Genomic DNA, 25,003 nt, shown 5'->3' with positions numbered 1-25,003 from the left:
TCCAATGGCTGAGACAAAGGCGATTCTGCCGCTGTTATTATTGTGTGGTTGTTGTTCCCAGTGTTGGTGCTGATGCTGCTGTTCTCCAGGAGGTTCTGATATGTTTGAAAAACAACATTTGAAAGATGGCAGCCTTTGGAACCCAATGCTACAATGTAGCTGAGTTACCCCAGGACTTCCAACACCCAGGGGAATAGGACCAAGTAACACCAGCATTTCTTACCTACAAAAATAGGCTCTTTTTCTGCTCCTTTGATGCTGGAGAGGTGACTATAATGAGATTTTATCAAAACCACTTCATCCTATTGTTGCTTCTGCCAGAAAGATAGTGTATAACATCCTCCTGGCTTTGATGCAGACAATGAAACTTTCTAATAGATTGCCAATTGCTTTGACATAAAAGCTAGAGAAAATGTAACTTATCCCAGAACCTTGTTTCCAATCTGTCTCCAGCACTGCAGCTGTCAAATTTGGCCCCTAAAATGCCCTTGATTAAAGGAGTGAGCCAGAGAAAGAGTAATAGTCTGCCAAGTGAGGTGGCTATAATCCTCAATATTGGTAATTACACTTCAAATACACTGAGCTTTGTTGTTGAAGCTCAGAAAATAAAACTCTGATTCTTCTAAACAAAAGATGATTCAGATCTTGCAAGACTCAAAGAGCTAAAGATGTTCTAAAATGTCCCCTGCAGCTAAATATCTTCGTTTATGATTTTTATCAGCTCTCCCTAGACAGTTTTGCCTCATCTGGTCATCCGAGGAAACCTTAGCCAACCATAGAAAGTACTGCATGAGGCTCAATTTTTTGAGGAAAAACATCAAGTTCTAAAGCCAGGCTCTAGTGATATTGTAAATCTAAGGCCTCTCCCACTTTTGCTCAATAGCTCTGAGATTTCATCCAGAAGAAAGAGCTCACCTTCTCAGTCCTAGTCCAAAAACACTCGGAAGCATTAGCTTATCTTCTGAAATCTCTAACTGTTAGCATCACAATCATGGCCAAAGCCTTCTTTAACATAATGTCGGAGTTCTGTCTCAGCCAATACGAATGTATTGTTTTTCACGGTCAAGATGTCACAGATTCAAGAGTTAGAAATATTTACAGAATGAATTAATAACACAGGGCAAGCTTGTCTCCTGTTGTCTAGCATCTTGGTCCTTCCTTCTTATTTATGGATTTTCTCATGAATAATAGGGTGACTTTGTTCAAATTTCCATCCTGTATCAGTTAATACACCACTTAATTCCTTCTACAGTCAACAATTTCAACGCTCAGATCATAGTCTTTTTTGTAGCATTTCTTGTGTTGTCTAACTTGTAGATGGCCTGCTGCTGATGTAGCAACAGTAAATTAAACAGTAGCATGGTAGTAGTTGCCCCTGAATAGAGTTCAGTAGCTTTTACAATTCTGCCACAATTGGCATCAATTAATTCACCTTGAGATAACCATTCATCAAATATTTGAGACAAAACACAAGGATTCTTATGTTTAACCACGCTCTCCCCCAAAGTCAGTCAACCAAATCAAGTTAGCTTACCGCAGACAAAAATCAAGTTGTGATTATGTTTTTTAAAAATTCTTCTACCGGAAGTTCTCTTTATAGTTTCAACTTCACTCTTCCAGAAACTCCTCCACGATCTATTTAAAAATGATCTTGAAACTCAATATCTCTTTTTTAAAAGTGACATTTAGAAAACCCTCATTCCACCTGCACTCACCAGGCATTCCCAAAATAATTGAGGGATAGTTTGAAATCCCCAGCTTAGAATGTCATTTCAGAAATTAATCCCACCAGAGAGTAATGCTTGTTACATTGTTACAGCTACCGCCAAATCATCTTTTAGGTACTGATGACATATGAATCCTGACACATACTTAGTTGTCAACACTGTGTTCTGAAAGAGGGCTTCTTTGACCTTGGGTGCACAGCCAAACCAGGAGTGCCTCTAAGTTGGCACGGCGTTGCTTTACTTTCCCATGATGACACCACAGCCCAATAGAGCAGGAAAGAAATATCCAGACCTTGTGTTTGGAAGCTTGATAGTAGTAGCAGTAGTAGTAGCAGCAGTAGTAGTAGGAACAGTAACAGTGGTAATAGTTCTCATCTACTTAGTGTCTACAATGGGTCAGACACTGTGTTAAACGCTCTATACACATTGTTCATGCACGTAATAATTGAATATTTGGGGAAATATTAATTTTAATATTAGGAATCTCAGAAATTTAAATATTCAAAGGGAGGCCTAGTTTTCTATGCAGATTTTTTTCTTAAGATGACAGGGAAGAACTTGCCTAATTACACAGTTATTAGCCTTCAGGAAGAGGATGTTTGGGTGAATAAATTCTGGTTACTTCCAACTGGGCAAAGAGAGCTCAATGGAAGTCTAAGGAAAGAAAGATGAAAAAAGGAAATATTTCAAGAATAAGTCTTCAGAAAGGATAACAATATCAAAGACCCAAGTAAGATACAGATAGTAGAGTGCTTAGGTTCAGAGAAGATGGACAAAGAGATTATGTTAATGGCTGGTCAAGGAAAGGTGTGTACCACATTCATATCAAACATGAAGATCAAAGCAACATAGGTAGTTCAGCACCTGTATAGCTTAACTATGGCTTTGCATTCATTAATGAGCTTGGTTTTTAAATTCTAGAATATCTTTACCTGGTAATGTTTCATTCAAGTGAAAGTATGCTGAAAAGAACGCTAGAAACCCTCCTTTTAAAATTAAACTACTAGTAGTTGCTAAAATTTAAGTAATAACCTTTCTGGAATTCAGTTTCATTAATTGTATAATGGAAATTAATCAAACCACCCTGCCTACATCACACTTTTTTAAAAATATTGCATATGGTAAGATAATTGATATAAAAGAGCTTTGAAATAATAATAAAGCACTATACAAAGGTAAAAGGCATTATCATCATTTTGTATCTGAATGCAATCAACTTCAAACTCATGGCTGGATGCTCTAATCCTTCATGAGGATCACAAGACAACATAAAAAAATGTCGAATGAAACACTAGGGTCTCTGCCTCACTGACTTACAAATGAAAAAAGTATAGTGAGAATGGACCAAAAAGATCCATTGGGAGTGGTACCTGAAGGAAAAAAATATATGAACATTTTCCTGTGTCTCCACTAATTGATTTAGTCAGTTATTCATTTAATCTATAATTTTCCCCTTGGGAGATTTCAAGCTTATTTTCTCTTATTCCTTGTTAGGTGGGTATGAAGAATAATAATTATTGAAAAATTAACTTAAAATCAACACCTTGGTTTTTCTTCTTCAGGAAAAATAATTTTCATAATAACTTCAATGGTTTTCATTCTTAATAAGAAATGATTTTCTACTCCTTAATCACCCTCACTGAACTTGTCTGAACTCAGTGTTGAAACCTGGGTGTCTGTCTAATTATCCGAATAGAGAAAGGTCTTTTTATCAGATATTGTCCAGGGCACAGGCTGCAGCCTGTGTCATCTTTTTATCAGATATTGTCCAGGGCATAGGCTGCAGCCTGGGTCTGAACCTAATTAAGGTCAAGTCAGATTGCTAGTGCCCCTACATACCTGACAAAGCAAATGAAAATCCTCATTAGAGAAGAAGGTAACATGGTACTTAGTCTTGAATTATCTCAACAATTAATTTTTCAAAATGCAATGGCTGGCTCACATGCTAGGATAACTAGAAACATTTTAGAACAGGAAACTCTGAGGAAAACAAACAAACAAACAAGAAAAACAACATCCAATCCATGTCAAGCTTGAAAACATTGGCAGAGAGCTGTGACCAACGATAAGTAATACTGGGAATGTTAAAAAGAATCAAGTGAAAATGCTAGGAAAATATTAGAATACAGTAAGAAATTTAAAACTCAATACATACAATTAAAGATAGAGTAAAGTATGAAGAGGAAGAGATGAAGAATGGAATGAAAAGCAAGATGGTAAATGTGCAGGAGGTCCTAAACAAGCCGTGAATAAATAAAACAATAACGCTGTGGCTTTAAAACATATGCAATGTAAATGTACATTTTGCATATTATCATTTGTTGTTTTATACAGTCACTGCTCATTTAGTCTTAACCATATTTCATATATATACATATATATGTGTGTGTGTGTCTGTGTGTGTGTGTGTGCAGGTGTATGTGTTAGAAATATAAAGAAACAATGGCATATAAGTCAATGTAAATGAGTTAAAATGCTCTAATGATCTTGCAATGTCCAAAGAAAGTCAAAAGTGCATATTGTAATTTCTAGAGTAAACACACACAAACATACACACACACACACACACACACACACACACACACACACACCACAAGACATACAATTCTAACTAGAAAATAGAAGTTAAAAGTTATCACCCTAGCTAACGAAAAGGAAAGACACAGCCAGAATTGATTTTTTGAATGGAAAGGAAACGTGTAAGGAAGGGTGGGGTGCTGATGTCATTTTACATTAAGAGAAGTTAAAAGATAGAGGAAAATGGAGGTTTAAGGACAGTAAGAGATATACTATAGCTTTCAAAACTGGAAGACATGGAGAAGTGATATGAAGCATTATAAATGAGCTAAATGTTCGTCTTTCATCGTAAGTCATCAAACTGATAAATTAGGAGACAGGAGGATAAAGAGCTCATTTTGATTTAAGGGTAATTACCGAAAAAACTGAAATGAAAAACAGTTTGGTGATATTCTTAAAAGTGGGACTGGGGATGGTACAGGATGACATAGGGGACTGATGCTTCGTGTTTGCAGTTCTTCTGTGTGATTATTTTATATTCTGGACATACAAAATTTAGATTATATATACATGTACATATATCTTTATAGTTCATAAATATACAGCTATAGTAAATTATGTTTATAGGTAATAAAGCTATCTTACTAAAATAGTATATATTTTACATTAAATATAATTCTATATATTTTTATACATTACATATTTTATATATTTGTTTATATTCATATGTTAATACGGAGAAATTAAACTATAATCATCTTATAAAGTAATTTTATTTTCACTGATCTTTAATATATTAGGTTGCTAAAATCCAGGTCATATTTTACAAGTTTTGAGTCAGATAAACTAGGTTCCAAATCCGTTCTCCGCCATAACCTAGCTATGTGGCGGCATAGGAAAATTCACTGAACCTCCTTCAGTCTCTATTTTCTCATCCATAAAATGAGAAAATTATAGCTACTGTCGGAAGTGTTGTGATAATTAGAGATAATATATTTAAAATGCTTAGCCAGTACCTGACATAAATGAAAATAATCACTATATTTCAACACTATTACTATTCCTTCACTTAATAAACCTTTTCTGGGACCTAATATGCATCAAAAATTCTCCTAAGACTCCCACAAGAAGTTTACAGTAAGCAGAGGCTGCGGGTGTAGGGCCATCAGGGGAGGCTTCATTGAGTCAATGACACTTGAACTGAACTATGACAAATAATCTGAGTCAAAGAAAGGAAATTCCAAACAAAGAGAACAGCATGGGCAAAGATATAAAAATAACATGATGTGTTTTATGTCTTAGATAAAAACTTTGAATTTGCCCAACTCTACAGAGAGCATTGCAGAATTAAGCAGGACAATTACCGCAATTGATATTAGAAAGATCACTCTGTTGATAATAATATGAATAAACTGGAAGGAGAGTAGAGAAGAGAAAGTAAGCAATTAAGATGAAGGATTCTGTTAAAATAATATCTTAGTAATCTGGGGGGTAAGTGACAAAGACCTGAAGTAAGTCAATAAGAATGGAAAGGCAAGGTCATAAATTAAAAATTAAGAAGTTAGATACTAGCAACATGGACAACCTTAATGTGACAGGTGAATAAGAGGGGAGAATTTAGGATGGCTTTGAAAATGGGGTGAATAGCAGTGTATTGAATGAGATAGAAAATGCAGATGAAGGAAAGCTGGTTGGGACATCCTGAGTTTGGGACATCTCTAGAACATCAAATGCAAATACCCAGCGGGTAGGGGGCTTTGTGGGTCTGCAGCATAGGAGGATCTGGGCTGAGGGCCTATATATGGCTTAGTACATAGATAATGGCTGAAAATATGAGTTTAAGCTAATACTTCGAAGGAAATCATAGGAAGTGAGAAAAGCCCTCACTCCTTGTAAAAACAGCCCTCCAGACTCACCCATTGCTGTACCTGTACAAAATTTCATTTGTTTGTTCACCAAAATTTTTCCAGTTGAATGCCTATTATTGTCCAAATGCAGTGATTGTGTGCATGTCATATACTATATCTATATTTTTACATTCCCAGGCTAGACTAAATCTTTCTAAGGTAGGGACTAGCTCATATCCATATCATCTTTATCACTGACATAATTTCTGGCACACAGACTGCCCTAAATCCGTTTACTGAGTTAATTCCTCAAGCCACTGGGAGCATTATAATACTATTCCTTATCCTGTTTGAATCACAGCTCTTTCTAAAATTTTAATTTGTTTCTCTGTTTCTCTAGCTCCCACTTTATACTATATTGCATGTTACTGCTCATTTTTCTTTTAAATCTATGTTAGTAAAGGCACCCATTGAACCACACAGAGCTCAAATAATCATGAACAAGTTATGAGAGAACAAGAGAAACCTTGAAGATGCTGCAGGTAAATAAACACTGGCACTCCCAAACCACTGATGAATGAATGACCAGGCCAGAAATAGGAAGGAAGGGAACGCGGTATCATTGACACTGCAATTTGGTGGGTAATTTTGATACTTCCATACTGGTGATAAAATGATACCCCGTTTTAACAGGAAGCAATCCCAGTAGAGAAATACCTTTGGTCTGTAGGAGATTCTTCTCCTATTCTAGGTTTATCCACCACACAAAGATTTAACTTGCATATCTGGCAAAAATGACAATATTCCTTTTAGATGATTAATTTTGAGAAGAATAACAGTAAGACATGAGAAATATATTCTCTAAAAAGTTCCATTCCAAAAGAGACATTTTTTCAAAATGCTGAATACGTTTAGAAAGAGAAGGTCACATTGAACGTCAGCTCCATACAAACATTTGCTCACAAAAACACTAGCAACAGATAAATAACATTTAGGAAGCAATTGCCTTGCCCTGACTATACACAAATAGAAGAAAGTCTTCAAATACTTCAATTCCTTCATTTTGAAATGGCTGTCAACCTCAGAAGCTGTTCCTGGTAATACATTTACTGGCAATACTTGCACCTCCTTGTTTTCAAAGCTATTAACCAAATGTTAACTATTACGCAAGTTCCTTTGGGAAAAAAAAATGTGTCTGAAATGCATTTATTTTGTAATTCATTACATAAGGTTCTCACAAGTAATTAAACAGAACAGAAGAATATTTGGAAAAAGGACTATTTTTTACCAAAAAAGTAAAAGTTTCCAAAAGTGCACTTATCAAAAAAGCAAGCGATTTATTTTTAAGTAAAAACAATTAAGAGCATGACATATAATGAAATGCTTTAAGGTAGTGAAGGAGGGACACACTTGAAATTTGGGAGCGTATCTAACACCAGTAGCAGTAGCCTATTTTCTTGTTTTCCTTGTTGTCATCATTAATAATTAGAGACAGTTAAGAATTGCCTTTCTGTATTTGAATTCCAGCTAACATCCTGAGGATCACCTTAGGAGAGTAGTGCATTGCAGTCTTTTGCCGAAGTAAGCATAGGCAGTGTTTTATTATAAAAGTCGAAAACTTAGTTTATTAGTAAAAATTGCAATTAGCTACACAGAAAAACAACCAGAAAAGGCATTTCCAGGCTAGTCCTTCTTTCTCACCAATAATTAGCAGCACAGAGTAATATCTACTTATGACTGATGGTTGCCTAGTAGCCACATTCAAGTTTAAGGTCTTTGCAAGCCAGCCTTCTCCATTATGAGCCACAATGCCTTGCATTCTGCTCAAAATGCCTCTTAGTTTTGCTAATGGACAAAAGTTGCCACAGTGTACATTTTCATATAGACAGAATATTTTCCTTAATGTAATTCTAAAATATCATGGTTACTGTTGGCTTCAATGGTAAAGGTAAAGACATACGAGAAAGAAAGAGAAAAACTATAAAAGGAAAACAATTTCCTCAACTCCCCATTAAGTCACCTATTAAATAATAACAGTCATCATATTGCATAGCATTTTACTGTACATCAATAATGCAGCCATCTGATTAATAGATTGCTAGTACTGTATTTGCCACGCACCTTAGAAAAATTAAAGGACAAACAAGCAAACAAGACTGCCGTCTTTCTCAATGTGCCTATTGAATATCTCCATGCTTATTGAATATTATTGAAAAAAAGAGGACAGTGGCCATTGCTCAAAGGATTTGTTTCAGGAGGGACCAACCCAGTGACGCAGGAACTCTCCATCTCCATTCTTCAGAACAAAGCAAACGGTTAATGAAATGATATTTGTCAAGGTTAATTAGCTCCATTTCCCTTCCATGTAGGTAAGAGTCAGGTCTGGGACTACCACAACTTTAGGTGGCATCTAAACACAGGAGAGAAGCCTCCTTTCCGTGCCAGGGCACAGCGCGCAGCCACAGAGCACGACGAGCTGCAGGTTTACAGGCTGGATTTAGAAATCAGACTTCCTGAAACTGAATCCCTATTCAGCTCCTGATGAAGCACAGAACCTCAGTAAGTTACTCAACCTCTCTGTGCTTCAGGGTCCTCAGCTGCAGTGCACATGTACGCACTCATAACCACTTCACAGGGTTATTGTGAAGATTACATGAGCTAGGGCATATACAAAAGCCTACCACATGCAAAGAGCTCAAGAAATTTGGCTATTATTATTATTATTACCAGTACTGGGCCTTCAATGCACATAGCCTACAGGTAAAACGTCGTCCTACACAGGGGGCCCAGAGAGAACCAAGGCTGAGATGTATCCAGTGTGACAGTTGGGGGTGCCCCTCCCTTAAGTTTCTATATGCATTCACTGATAGGAATCACTTGGAGAAAGAAGGGCCTGGCCCAAAGAGCCAGGAGCAGAAAAAGAATTAGAGGAAACAGTAATTCTAGGTATAGATGTTGGTTATTATTTGAGACTATGCCAACTTAGCTGTTCTAGTGGAGTGGAAAAAATAAAAAGCCTCCTTTATTAGCTTCTGGAGTAATTGAGAACCCAGGTAACAGTTATACTGGGGATACTCCTTGTCCTTGATGTGAACAGAAGGCAGAGGTGGCACCAATGTATGGGGTGAATCAGCAGAGATCGGTCCCTCAGCAGGTGAGGCAGCTGCATGCAGAGCAGTGCTGCACAGCTGTCAAAAGAGCAGCTGCCGGATCCAGGGTCAGCTAACAGTGAGGTCAGCAGAGCCTCAGGGGGACCCGCGCCGAGGTGGTGGAAGGAGTCCAAACAGAACAGTCAAGTTGGTGGCACAACCCAGAGTGGCAGAAATCCACCCTGAGCAGGAGTGGCCAGGATGAGTGCAGGTACTTGTAGAACACCTTCTGCATGAGCCCCCAAACCCTCAGGAGAGTGGGTTCCCCTAGGGGACGTCATAATTTGAGCATGAATGCTAATAGGCCTTCACTATGTTCTCCGGCTGGTCAACCCTGGGACCGCTGGCTTTCATTTATGTCCTGTTGGCCACCTTTCTCAGGAAAGCTTGCATTCATTTTTTGTGGCAGCTGTATTAATTCAGAGTATGGAGGCTGGCTTCACAAGTTGGAGTACAGATTTTTCTGGTGATAACTAAGGCGCAAAACACAGGAGTGGGGGAGTTTCTTCCCTCTGAATCCCTGAAGCCAGGTCGTAGTGATACCATGGTTTCAGACGTGGCAGGTGAGCTGAAAACAAAGTTCTGTGTCCCTGTTGGGACAGGCGAATGTTGGGGGTGGTGAAGGGGTGAGAAACACACTCAGTGGATTTCTTGTCCAATTTCTAACATTTTTCCTTAGGTGCAATATAGTTAAAATGAATAACTTAAATTGCAGATGAAGGGAAGTTATCAGAAAATCATGACTATATCATATACGATTTTAAGTTTACAAACTTAGGTGTGCAAGAAATATCATTTTTAGAATTTTTTTTAAACCCCAACAAAACTCAGACTCTGAGCCCCCCATCCCACCAGACTAAGCAGAAAACTCAGCCTTGGTCCTTCTTGAAGTTCCCCATCCTCCTGCTCCTCATCCTGTCTCCTCCCCTGGATTGAGCAAAGGTTAAGCATCTTCCAAGAGAAACAAGGCATTAGGGAGGCCCTTCTGGTCAAGACTCATCAGTCCCCACTGTCTACCTTGGAGACGTGTGTGGTCCCTTCAGCCTCTGCAGCTTCGCTGTGGCAGCAGTGCCACCCAGGGGTCAGGAAATCTTGGAAGAGGGTAGGAGCCTCCAGAGTGGGCATTGAACCTTCTCAGGGGCCCCACTCGGACCTTCCCATGGCAACTGTCCTTTCCAAAGAGTAGAGTTACAAAGCAAGACAGGGAACTCCACTCTTAAAGCACAAAAGCCCCACTACTATTCCCCATGGTGGGAACAACATTTCTCCCTCCTCTGGCTGCCCTTAGAAGTTTTAAAATAAAATATAAAATACATAGATAGAAAAAACATATAGAATAAAATACCCTGAATCCCAAAATCCCTGAGTCTAACTTCCTGCTTGAAGGGGAGTGAGTGGTGGGGAATACACGGAGAAAATCATAAATTAACATGTCAAAAAGTATTCTGCCATGAGTAAAAACCTATGGTGACAATTTAGTTATTTATTTATCAAGCCCTTAGAGCTTAGTATGAGCCAGCAACTGTTTTAAGCACTTTACAAATATTAACTTAGTCAATCCTCAGAACATTCCTATATATTATCTTCTTTACAGTGAAGAAATAGGGACACTGATTAATGTGTCTGAGTTCACAAAGCAAACGGGTGGCAGAGTCAATGGTGAAAGCCAGGCCTTAGACGCTGCTTTTGCCCACTGCTACGTGCTCCTTCTGGAAGGCAGAGATGGGCCTGCCGAGCATTACATTGCTTTGCTCCATTGCTACTTTCTTCTCCTGTCCTCTTGCGCTGAGTCACCTAAGCTCCCTCTATTTGATCCACGATGTGCTGGGCCAGGTTTCTGTTCTGAAATCTGGACCTTACACTGGACTCATATCCTCTCATCTTGTTCCATCATTTGCTCTTTGCTCCATGCTCTGTTCTTACATTTTCATTGTTCTCCTTGACCCTTGAACTTTAGGAACGATTTGATTCTCCTGGCTTCCGCCCTCAGAACCCTCTGACTTTTCCTCTTTGGAGACTCAAGAGTATATCCTCTTGACCAAGTTCCAACACCTCAAATCTAACTTTGACATGAGGCCTCCTGGCCCATGACCCATGAACTTGCTCCAGCCTCCCTCAAGGAGGAATCAGTGCGAGGTAAAACTCTAGGACACATTCTTGCCCCCTGAATTCAGGGATAGCAAAATCCTTTCAAAATCACATTTTTTCGCAATATAGGTCATACTTGTATTTTTAAAATACTTAATACTTTGCGGGCCTTTGTTTTTCAAATTTTTATTACAAAATAAGATGATTCTGTTATAGGAAATTAGAAAATAAAGCACTAAGTGTATTGCCTAGTATTTTTACATTAGAACTTATTTCCACATTGTGCATATTTACATATGATACTTGTAATAACTTTGAGGTAAATTGCTTAAAAAACTTAATTACTTTAGGCCAATGACTTTCAAGCATTTTTGACTGCAACCTATAGAAAGAAAAACAAATAATGGTGCAATCCAGAGCATATGTGCTGAAACCAAAGTTTCCTATAAGAAGACTTATTTTTCCTGTGTTCAATATGCTCTGATTTAGTGTACATTATGTTATTCATCTTTTAAATAAACCCACTAATAAGTTATGTTTCAATTTGAAAAATAATACAGTATGCTATTACTGGCTTATTATTTTTTGAAAAAACCCATCTTCACCTTACTCCTTACACACACACACACACACACACACACACACACACACACACACTTACATGTACTGCACAGAGAATACATATCTCAAAAATATGCACTAGGAACAGAACAATGTCTCTCAGAACCTGGCTGTTTTCACAGTTCTGATGACCATGAGGACAGCGTGGGAGCACATGGATTTCCTGTCCCTCAGGTCTAGGGGATCAATTCATCAAATATGGAAAGGCTTTGTGTAAGAGTCTATCCTAAAGCAAGTAACACTGGTAGAGTTTGTTTCTTCTGTCTGAATGAGGTAGTAGTGACTGTGGGACATATATTATTTGTCAAAGGAGTGTTAAGTGATACTTGAGGTTTAGAAGGGGAGGCATTTATATGCTGACAAGAAAACAAACTATGGATTTTCTCTAAAGTATATTATTTTCTGGATTTAAGAATCATGTGGATTAAGAATATGGGATTTCTAACTAATAGTTCACTTTACTATACATTCTTTTCTATCTGTGTGATACAAAAATTAATAAATTACTTCATTAAGTTATCACAAGACTTTGGGGAAGGACCTGTGATGCCTATAAGAAGGTTCAAATAATTTCCTTCACATAAATGCATCAAATTTTACTCTTGACAAGGCTGGTCACATATTACCCATTGAATGTTTGTGTCCCCCCCAAATTCATATGTTGAAATCCTAAATCCCAATGTGATAGTATTAGGAGGTAGGACTTTTGGGAGGTGATTATGTCAAGAGGATGGAGCCCTCATGAGTGGGATTGGTGATGTTATAAGAGAGACTCCAGAGAGCTCTCTTGTAGCTTCTGCCATCTAAGGACGCAGTGAGAAGATGGCCACCTATAAAGTAGGAAGTGGTCCCTCACCAGATACCAAATCTGGCAGTGCCTTGATCTTGGACTTCCCAGCCTCCAGAACTGAGAGAAATAAATGTTTATAGTTTAAGCTCCCAGTCTATGGTATTTTTGTAACAGCAGACTGAACTGACTATGACAAAGGCCCTTTAAGACAACGTTTTCAGCCTCCAGATTCAGCTCAGGATTTATTTCACTGTGTAAAAAGAGTTTCCATCTGAAAGAAACTCAGCTGGTAACAAGGACCAAAGAGTCAAGAGAACACTTCATCATGATTAGCTGCTGATTAAAGAACCAGTCTGGAGGAGGCTAAGCACTCCATGGACACAGGGCTAGCTGTTGTTGGAAAGAAGGAACAGTTCACTACTTTCAATAAACTTGGGACTTCATTCGGTATCTTCCCAAGCCCAGAGTATAAAATAGTAAGACAAGGATAAAAGCCAAGAAATAAAAGGTACACAAAAAGTGGTGATGGAAAGGAGGCTGAGAGCAATGTTTTTGCTTCAGAAGGGAGAGTTAATATGAAATTGAAAAGAAAAGAGGAAGTAAAATGCTCCCCATCAAGTAAGTAACAATAAACAAATTCACCAGTTCTGTTAGGGGCAGATCATTTCACAGTTATGGCATTTCTAAATGTTCTAATTTCATCAAAACTCTACGTCTGACATTGCCTAGCACATTACTTAAATTATTTATGGAATTCATTGCAGAGATACATAATCTGCCTCATCTGGAGTCAGTCACTCTTCTCTTTCAAACATTCATTCAAAACTCACCCACAAGATAAAGGTCATTCCAATGGTTATCTGTAATTACAATAGTACTTATTAAATGAACAGGTTATTTTTGCACCTGATCACACAGACAAATCCAACTTGATTCACCCCTGCACCTGTCCAGGTGGACATGGCTGTAGAAAATCGCACACCTGTGCAGGCAGAAACTGAATTAATAACCACAGTTTAAGGTGAGCCCTTAATGTGTCCAGAAATCCTGCTAAACTTTCCTACTCCACCTACTTTCCTACTCTGCTAGATGATAATCCACACCTTTCTTCTCCTGATACCTCACAGACCTTCTGTTCTATCCTCACTTTCTTTTTCTGAGATAAATGCCCAATGGCATAATTGCTGGTTCATATGGTAGTTTCATGTTTAATTTTTAGGAAACTGACAAACTGTTATCCAGAGTGGCTATAGCATTCTACATTTCCACCAGCAACATATGTATGATCCAGTTTCTCTGCATTCATGCCAGCATTTGGTGTTTTCACTATGTTCTGTATTAGCCATTCTAATCGTATATCTCACTGGAATTTTAATTTGCATTTCCCTAATGACTAATGATGTTGAAACCTTTCCACATGCTTACTTGTCTCCTGTACATTAACTTGATTTCTGTATATTAACCTTGTATATGCTCTTCATTGAAATGTCTGTTATGTCTTTTGCCTATTTTTGATTAGGTTGTTTGTTACTCTACTGTTGAGTTTTAATAATTCTTTATATATTCTAGATACTACTTTTATTACAGGTACATTGCGCACATTTTTTCCTGCTCAATAGTTTAGTTTTTCATCCTCTTAACAGTGTCTTTTACAGACCAAAAATTTTAATTTTGGTGAGGTGCAATTTATCATTTTCGTCTTATGAATTATGCCTTGCTATCAATTCTAAGAACTATTTGCCTAGCCCTAGAACCCAAAGATTGTTCTCCTATTTTTTTCTGAAAGGCTTATATTATACTTTTACATTTTTCATTTAAGTCCATAGTCCATTTTTAGTTAATTTTTGCATAAATTTTATATCAAGGTTTAGGTCAAGGTTATTTTTTTTTTTTGATGGCTCCAGAACCATTTGTTGAAAAGGCTATCCTTCCTCCATGGACTTGCTTTTGTTCCTTTGTTAAAAATAAATAAGGCATATTGGTGTGGGTCTATTTCTGGGTTCTCTACATTGATCTGTGTGTCTAACCCTCCACCAATATTACACTGTCTCAATTACTGTAACTACACAGTAAGTCTTAAAATCAAGTAGAGTGATTCCTCTCATTTTAGTCTTCTTTTTCAAGATTCTTTTAGGTAATCCAATACCTGTGCCTTTCAATATGAATTTTAGAATAAACTTATTTATGTCTATAAAAGAACCCTACTGGGATTGTGACAGGAATGGCATTGAGCCTATAAATAAACCTGGGAGGAATTCACAGCTTTATGATGTTGACGCTCCCAATCCATAAACACAGTATGTTCTACATCTTTGATTTCTTTCATCAGAATTTAGTAATTTTCAGCAGAGAGATCTTTTGTATGTTTTGTTAAGTTTATACCTAACTATTTCACTTTATTTGAGGTGGTTGTAAATGGTTTTATGCTTTTAGTTTTGGTTTCCAATTGTTCAATATTAGTATAGAGAAATGCAATAGATGTTTTGTGTGCTTTTCTTGTATTTTGTAATCTTGCAGAATACACTTTTTTGTTGTAAGAGTTTTATTTTTGTTTTTGGTATAGATTACTTGGCATTTTCTATATAGATTATCACATTATCTGCAAGTACCAGCAGTTTTATTTCTTCCTTTCCAATCTTCATGTCTTTTCCTCTTTTTCTTGCCTTATTGCAGTGGCTAGAAGTTCTAGTACTATACTGAATAACAGTGATGTCAATAAATTGATTTTATTATTCTATGCAAAAGCAAAAAGGCTAAGAACAGCCAGAACATTCCTTAAATGCAAGAACAACTTGTAAATATATGTTACAACAAATTTCAAAATTGGTTGAACATATTCATTTCTTGCAATCCAGTAATTCTAGTTCTAGGTATGTACTCCAAAAAAATCACTTGCACTTGTGCTCCTGGAGACATATACAAGAAATTTCACAGCAGCATCCCTCTTCATAACAAAATATTGGATATAATATTCATCTGCAGGAGCATGTTAAATGGTAAATAAAGTGTGTATAATTGCACAATAGAATATTATACATTATTGACAAAGGATAACCTAGAGCTACATGAAACACTGTGGATAAACTTTTGAAACATAACTTTTACAATATCAATGTGTTATAAAAGACAATATATAGGATGATATAACTTTTGAAAAGGCAATTAAAGAAAAACTAAACAGTATGTTGTTTCAATATGCATGCATGGGTGGCAAAACAAAGGAAACAACAAACAAGTAAATGATAAACACAACATTCAGAGTACTGAGGGATAGGTAAAGAGATGGAATTAAAGAGGTAAACAGGTAGACTCAAGAGTATTGGTAATATTCTCTTTCTTAAGTTGGGTGGGAAGGACATAAATGTTACTTTTCTTATTCTTTATAATTTAAACACCTTATTTTGTTCATAAAATATATTTCATAATTTTAAAAAAAGATAAGAAATATGCATTCCAAAATCATGACAGTGTCTGTTTCTCAGGAGAGGAAGAGAGAAACAGAACCAGAGGTAATGGTTTCAAAGCACTTTAGTCCTAATAATTTACTTCTTTAACAAGAGGGGAAGAAAACATAACAAAATAAGCAAAATATTCAGAGGTTTTCACCCTGAGACTATGCATAGGGGATACAGATTTTGGCTATATTACTGTTTGCAATTTTCCTTTTTTGGGATTTTTTTCAAAATAAACTCTTGTATGCCCATCTCCTTTGTGCTGGGATTATAATGTCATAGATAAATAGACAGAGAGATAACTAAATAGGCAGATTAGGAGGCAGACAGCTAGATAATAAAATAAGAATGTGAAGTGTAACAATATAGATGTTTGGTTTCATCCCCTGAGACACACTGAGAGCAGCAATGTGATGCATCGCAAAACAGCACTTAGCTCTTGGCTGAGTAAGATGACAGATCAACGCTTTCAGTTTATACCATATCTTTATATTGTGTAACATCTTAACACCACTTAAATCACCATGGGATTATTTCTGACAACAAAATTAGCAGAAGGTGAACAGTGAAATACATTTTATTAAAGGGTAAGAAATATCAGTACTGAGATATTTACTAGAAATCAGTAACACTGTACCAAATGTAAGCATTTGATGACTATAAAAACATTTAAGGGCTATACCTACAACACAAACCGACAAATAACTTGAAGTGCAATCGAAATCTGCAAAATTCTAGAAGATATCACTTGAATTCTCAGAGACATAGCAGTCAGAAAGTCTGCTTTCAAAAGCAGAAGAAAGTGACTTGCCCAATGAAAAGATAAAATCTTCAACTAAACAACTACCTGTATAACCCAGAAAGAGAACTAAAATTGATATGTCAAAGAACTTGGGAGAGTGAAATATGGAAATGATCAAAACCAGGAGAAGGAAAAATGCATGAGAAGATAAGAAAATTCAATATGAAAGCTGCGGAAAGATTCATTGAAAATGTCAAATACTTCAAGATGGCCATGCTGTTCCCCTGAAAAGACTTCTTCATCATCAGAAAATTGAGGATTTGTAAATACATGTGCAGCTTATAGAATGCCATTCAAATATATTGTCATTCCTGCTTGTATACTTGAGTATTTGGAGTCTAACTAATTGAGATTAAAAGACTATTCCACAGCCCTAAAGCAAACTTGATCTCAAAGATTAACACAAGCTATAAACCCTGGGATGGCAGGGTCAGTGTCTGGTTCATCATTTTTATCTCCCCAGCACTTATTATAGTATTTTGTTCATAATAGGTACTCAAAAATTGGTGACAATAATACCAGCCCTGCTAGAGAAAATAGGTATTTTCTACCATCCTAATAATCAAATATGCTCTAAAGTAAATTAAATATTTTTTGACAGTGAGATGATAGGCAACACCAGATTAACCATATCACTACACTTTGAGAGAGCAGCCTAGATATGGCATTGCAAATACTTCTTGTGTTCAGTGAATGAAAACTTCATTGTCAGAGAGTCAGTATCAAATAATAAGAGAAGCTCCACACTAAGAGAATCAGATAACCCACCCTACCTCTTAGACTATTTCATTGTGAGGTCTTCAACACCACTTTACCTCCCTGGCCCTCAGTTTCTCCATCCAGAAGATGAGGGTATGAAACTAGATTATTCACTGCGATTTCTTTCAACTCTTTCATATAGTCTCTGATGTGAATCCACAAATAACAGTAAATATAACCTATGATATTCTTAGACTGCACTTTATTTAAAATAGCCTTCCTTCCCAAGTATGGTTAAAAAAAAATAAAAGCAGAATTACAATTTTCCAGAGGAGCCAGTGGGGCTTTCCTAACTAGGTAGCAATGTACCGCAAACACCAGCAGAGCCATAGAACTCGGTAGAAGCAAAATTGCTCCCTCCCAAATTAGTGAGCATGAAAAGGCCCACTAGGGAATAATGGGGTCCAGACATGCGGAACAGGATCGAGGCAGAACTGATGCTGGTGTAAACACACCTACTGCGCTGCCAGTCTTATAGGAGTATAGCACATACAGTTATGTACAGTACCTAATACTTGATAATGATAATAAACGACTATGTTATTGGCTTATGTATTTACTACACTATACTGTTTATCATTATTGTAGTGTGCACTCTATTTATTAAAAAATAAAGTTTACTGTAAAACACTATGCTGTGTTACACCATCAGCAGCCTCACACATCTCATGTTTACCACGTCTCTTGATTGCTTCATTATCTCTTGTGCTTGATTTAATCTCATGTTATTTTGTTCATCATGGCGCTAAGTGTACAAAATCCACTGCTATCATTGCCAGTAAGAGGCAACGTCAAATGATTGACCTGAAAACAAAATTAAAAGTGATTAAGGACTACGAAGGTGGAAAATCAGTGATGGTTATTGCTCAGCAGTCAGGCATGTCCCAGTCCTCCATAGCTACAATCTTGAAGAACAAGAACAAAGTGACAGATGCTGTTAAAGGATCTGTGGCATTGAAGGCAATCGGATGAGCACAAATTTGAGAAGGGCCTATATCAGACATGGAGAAACATCTAATGATCTGGATTGAAGATTAGACACAGAAGCATATCCCTCTCAGTACCATGATGATCACAACTGAAGTAAAAAGTTTCTTTGTGATGTTGAAAGAAAAGGCTGGACCTGACTAAAGTGTTGAATTTACTGCTAGCTCTGGGTGGTTTGAATGGTTCAAGGTTATTATTCATTATATAACATAAAAGTGAGTGATGAATCTGCGAGTGCTGATGTGAAGGCAACTGAAAAATTTTTGGAAACTCTAGATAAGCTGATTGTATAGGAAAATTACTTGCAAGAGCAAATATTCAATATGGATGAAAAATCCCTATTCTGGGTATGGATGCCTGAAAAGACTTTCATCCATAAGGAGACCAAGTCAATGCCAGGTTTCAAGGCTGTTAAGAACAGGATAACAGTCTTGCTTGGGAGCCATGTTGCAAGCTACAAATTGAAACCCTCCGTGATCTGGCACAGTAAGAATCCCAGGGCCTTCAGGCATATCAGCAAGCACTCACTGCCAGTATACTCCAGGAGCAATAAGTCATGGATGACCCAGCTCCTCTCCCAAGATGCCCTCCTGAATTGCAATGCCAGCAAAATGAAGAAGTACTGTTTGGAGAATAATATGCCTTTCAAGATTTTGCTTATTATTGATAATGCTCTTGTGCACATCCTCCTGTTCTTGGTCATCTTCATTCCAGTATCAATGTGGTGTTCTCCTTCCAAACACCACCTCTCTGAGCCAACCTATACATTAAGGAGTTACCCTTTAAGGCTAAGTGCCTAAGGAGGACCTTTGCCCATCTATTGCTACAACTGAGGAAGACAGTAGCAATTCTGGAAGGATTACAACATCTATGACTGCATCAAGAACCTTGCTTGGTCTTGAGGTGATGTACCAGGAGTGTATGAATGGCAACTGGAAGAAGGCATGCAAGAGGTTTGTCCATGACTTCAAATGATTTGCCAAGGATAAGGAGGTCACAAAAATCCACAAGGCTGTGGTTGCGATGGCAAACAACTCTTACCTGGGTGTGGATGAACATGACATTGAGGAGCTCCTAGAGGTGGTTCCTGAGGAACTGACTAATGAGTTGCTGGAACTGGAACAGGAATGCATAGCTGAGGATGAGGTCTTTTGTCATTTTTTTATTTCTGAAAAGAGTGACACATCCTCAAGAAGAGCCTCAGGCAGATTCTTCGGTAGGTATTCCAGAAGAAGACATTGTTTTCATAGGATGACAGTTCTATGTATGTTATTGCCCCTGAAGACCTTCCAGCGGGACAAGATGTGGAGGTGGAAGACAGTGACATTCATGATCCTGACCCTGTGTAGGCCTAGCCAATGTGTGTGTTTGTGTCTTAGCTTTTAATAAGAAAGTTTAAAAAGTAAAAAAATAAAAACAATAAAACAAAATTTCAAATAGAAAAATGCTTATAGAATAAGGATATACAGAAAGTATTTTTGTACAGCTGTAAAAATGTTTGTTTTAAAATAGTGTTATTCCAAAAGAGTCAAATTTTTTTAAAAAATTGAAAAGCTTATAAAATTACAGTAAGCTAAGCTTAATTTATTGTTGAAGAATTTTTTTATATAAATTTACTGTAACCTAAGTGTACAGTGTTTATAGTCTGCAGTAGTGTATAGTGATGTCTTAGGTCTTCACATTCACTCATCACTCACTGACTCACCCAGAGCAAATTCCAGTTCTGCAAGCTCCATTCATGGCAAGTGCCTTATATAGGTGGATGTTTTTATCTTTTTTTCTATATTTTTACTGTAACTTTTCTATGTTTAAATACACAAATACTTACCATTGTGTTAAATTACCTACAGTACTCAGTACAGTAACATGCCATACAGGCTTCTACCCTAGGAACAATAGGCTATATCACAAGCCTACGTGAGTAGTAGGCTGTACCATCTAGGTCTGTGCAAGCTGTCTCTGTGATGTTCCCACAAAGATGAAATTACCTATCGACGTATGTCTCAGAATGCATCCCCACTGTTAAGCGATGTATAACTGTAGTACATGCATGACAAACCCCAAATGAAAAACAATCCTATATGATTTCTTGGCACAGAATTTACACCATGGAAAAAAAGAATCTTCTGGCATTAAACAATCCATTTCTGTGAAATTCAAAGTCCTGTATTGCAAATAAAGACTCTCTAGAGCCCAGACTTATTTTTTGACTTTGATCTTAAACTTTTCCTCTTATATCTCTGATTAGGGCTTAATGAGTAAGCTAAGTTAATGAAGCATGATGTCCCATTAAATACATCAACTGACAACAATTAATTCCTCAGAGCATGTTCTCTGTTGATTGATTATATTTTTTCAGTGTAGTAAAATTTAAGTGATGTAAATCTCTTAGAAAATAGGAGCTTCAAACTCTGATCAGGTGAGTAGGGAGGATGTTCCAATACAGTTTAATTCAAAGAAAATGATTATTTTCTATCCATGAACTTTGTCCATCAGTTCAAAGAATGAGCCTGTTGATCTGTGAACAAATTAATGAAAACTTCACAAAAACAAGTTATCAGTCAATGAAAAATTGTTGCCTGTCATTGAAAGCCTCAGGTAGGAGCTCCCAGATTGTGTAGAGCACTTCTCTGTAGTTATATTAGATCTAAGTACATCATTGTACTACGTATAGATAAGAAGTAGCATGAAGATTAGAGGTTTAGAAAGCAAGCCCAGAAATGTATAGAAAATACAAGTACCTTTGGATTTAAGGAAATCCCCAAATCCCTTTATTCATTTTTGGTAAAAGCCCAAGTTGTCCCAAAGCACCTGTTACAGGAAGCCTGCAGACTTTCTCAGAAATCACCTCAGTGATAAATGGGCTGTCACAGAGTCTTCTTAAGTGATCCTGATAGAAATAGTGCAGAACTTTTCAGGAGATTAAACTCCATTTAAATCACCTCAGTGAGTGAAATTAACCAACTTGGGAATATCCTAGTTGGAAAAGACCAAACACCTGTTTAAACATAAATAGCTCAATAATGAGAAATAAACAAATGCCAAAAGACCTCAAAGCTATCATTTGTAAAATAGAGGACTAACAATTAAGTTCTCGAACTCATCCTAAAAAAAGTGCTACATACCTCATTGCTGAGTATCACTACGGCCACCTTTAAAGTACTCCCCTTGGGAAGCTAGCACCAACACCAGCACTTAATTCACCCTTCGAAGCAACTTTGGAACTCATTTTCTGGAATGTCCATCAGAGCTGTCATCATATTACCCTTGATGTCCTGAATGTCATCAAAATGTCTTCCTTTCAATATTTCCTTTATCTTTGTGTAAAGAAAGAAGTCATTGGGAGCTAGATCAGGTGAGTAGGGAGCATGTTCCAATACAGTTATTTGTGTACTGGCTAAATCTCCTTCACAGACAGTGCCATGTGAGCTAGTGCATTGTTGTGATGCAAGAGCCATGAATTGGGGAAAAGTTCAGGTCGTTTTCATCTAACTTTTTCATGCAGCCTTTTCAGTACTTCCAAATAGTAAACCTGATTAACTGTTTGTCCAGTTGGTACAAATTAATAATAAATAATCCCTCTGACATCAAAAAAGTTTAGCAACATCATTTTGACTCTTGATTTGGACTGACAGAACTTTTTTGGTCTTGGAGAATTGGCTGACTTCCATTATGCACTTTGATACTTTGTTTCAGGGTCATATTGGAACATCAATGTTTCATCACCAGTGATAAAATGGCCCAAAACCTCATCTTGCCTCTCCAAAAGGTTTTGGCAAACTTCAACTCTCCTTTACTTTGTTCATCGGCGAGCTCCTTCAAGACCATTTTTGCACACACCTTTCTCATGCCAAGATTTTCAGTTAAGATCGTGCTGTTTCTCTATCGATATTTACTTGGCCTGCTATGCTTCTCACAGTCAGCCAATGATTTTGATGCACAATTCAATGAATTTTTGCAATATTTTCACCAGTTCTGTTCATTACTGGTTGCCCTGCCCTCTCTTCATCAGTGACATATTCTTTCCCCTCAGAAAAACGTTTAATCCATTTGTACACTAGGGATATGGCATTATCCCCATAAACTTGGACTAACATATCCCTGATTTCACTTCCACTCTTGCCAAGTTTAACAAGAAATTTAATGTTTGTTCATTGCTCTAATTTAATCTCAGACATTCTTGCGATAGCACACAAGAATACACAATAACAATAATGAACGTCATTCAGCAAGATACTGCCACACGTCCACATGAACACAGCTGTGAGACCCTGATATACCAAGGTTGTGAAACCTTACTGAGCTGTTTGTACAGTGCTGCCAATATAAGCACATGGTGGAAAGTTCACAAACTTAATTGTCAGACCTCATATACCTACAGGTAGAAGAGTCAGAATTTGTAAAGATCATTGAGGGAATTAGGAGTACATAGAGGGAAAACAGTCAATGAATGATAATGAGAAAACTTCCTGGCATTTTGTCCACACTTCTTATGAAAGATGGAAGAATATCCATATATTCATTGACTGAACATAGCAACACAGAGCCTATTTTGTCCTTGGGACATGCACTTGTAGGGTCTTTCTGAGAACAGAATAACCTTTCTTGGTTCTTATATATTACTAAACAGTTGAGAGTCCTTTATAAAAACATAAAAAAATTGTGTGTTCAGTGAAGTAGATGTTAAATTTTTCAGGCTGATCAAAGAGGCATCCTTGAATCCTGTTCATTTAACCAGTCAATGAATATAAGCAGCATTTATTAACCGCAGTTGGCTGTTGTCAATGGTAGATTTTTTGGTTGTTTGTTTTTATGGTGCCTAAACCAGGACATAAAAGCAAATGATGAGTGACGGTCATTTTATATATTCAAGTAAATTATTCAACAAACTCATTAATTGAATCAAGCCCTCCACATCCCATCCATAACCTTGAAGTTAGTATAAAAGTTTTTCACAACTACCCAAGTGAAAAATAATAAACTTATGGAGGTCAAAAACATACCTTGGCTCTTCTGTAGCTATGTGAGATACGATTGTTAAATCCTGACAATAGATGAAAGCAAAATATTCCCAATTAAAATGAGTAAAATTCACTGGCTAGCCCAGCCACTGAAATTCATAGGCACCTGCTCATTTCAAGGGCCTCAACTTGTTAGTGGATTTCTCTCATTATTCAAGATGCCTCCCATTGCATTCTAGCTCACGATGCATTGGCAATTTCTATCACTGCCATAGAACTGGGCTGGCATGTGGCAGATGAGAAAAACATAAAATTGTATGGCTCCTGTCCTACCTATAATACCTCCCCTTTGCTTCTGTCCCTCCTCACCCCCGAAGATTAGATCCATCTGTTGGTATCTCTCTTCAATACTACCACCTCCTCATTTCAGAAAAGCAGAAAGAAGCTGACTAAACATTGGTTTAAACATAAAATATTTCCAGAAACTTTATTTAAAGATGAATTATTTTCCTGGTTGCAAAATAAAACTGTTATAGGCAAGTATTGTGTTTCCCCAAAAATAAGACTGGGTCTTATATTAATTTTTGCTCCAAAAGATGCATTAGGGCTTATGTTCAGGGGATGTTATCCTGAAAAATTATTCTAGGGCTTATTTTCCGATTAGGTCTGATTTTCGGGGAAACACGGTAGGATAACCCATCTATCTGTTTAATATGTGCATTCATTATTGCCCAATGCTTGCTGCCACTTGAACATCCCATTCAAATGTAGCAGATTTTAGAGACTGAAACAAATTACAAGCAAGTGAAATGCTATGTTAATTCTTATTATTATAACTAGCTCTAGTATTAGTATTCTCTGTCCAGTCCAATGTCTCCCAAAGTATGGACTAAAGACCATCTTAAACATGAGAATCACCTGGCGGTAAGGGACAGATTATTAGAAACACCAATTCCTGGGCCTCTACCTACTGAATCAGAATGTCTTGGAAAGGACCATATTCAGTGTGTAAAAAGATTTCTGCTAGAAAAGAATCTGCATTGTTAATGAACACCCCCAATGATCTTCCTGCACTAAAATCTGTGATATACTGTCAAGTCAATAAACTCTTACTCCTACAAAAAAAAAAAAAAAAAAAAAAAAACCTTATCTCTGAATTATCACAGCAAATGAGGGAACTAAGGACATTTCAGAAAAATTACAAATGTACAAAACAGGTTAATTGGATGAAGTCTGCTGAGTTCCTACTACTCCACATTGTACCTTATAGTTGCCCTCCGGTACAGCACTCACAACAATGTCT

General features: G+C 37.1%; 1 long non-coding RNA gene across 1 annotated transcript in view; it reads right to left on the bottom strand.

Annotated features, from left to right (window-relative positions):
* LOC148757790 (uncharacterized) overlaps positions 1–23,548 on the bottom strand; it is a 29,033-nt gene extending 5,485 nt beyond the window's left edge. The window contains exon 1 of the long non-coding RNA XR_016021820.1: positions 21,865–23,548. This is a non-coding gene — a long non-coding RNA (uncharacterized LOC148757790). The remainder of the gene's footprint in view (positions 1–21,864) is intronic.
* Positions 23,549–25,003: the final 1,455 nt, after the last annotated feature.

The sequence above is a fragment of the Rhinolophus sinicus genome, chromosome 7 (genome assembly GCF_057876585.1).
Source record: "Rhinolophus sinicus isolate RSI-liver-muscle chromosome 7, RSI-T2T, whole genome shotgun sequence".
Classification (NCBI taxonomy): domain Eukaryota; kingdom Metazoa; phylum Chordata; class Mammalia; order Chiroptera; family Rhinolophidae; genus Rhinolophus; species Rhinolophus sinicus.
The sequence above is the reverse complement of the archived record's forward strand: the minus strand, read 5'-3'. Positions and strand labels throughout refer to the sequence as shown.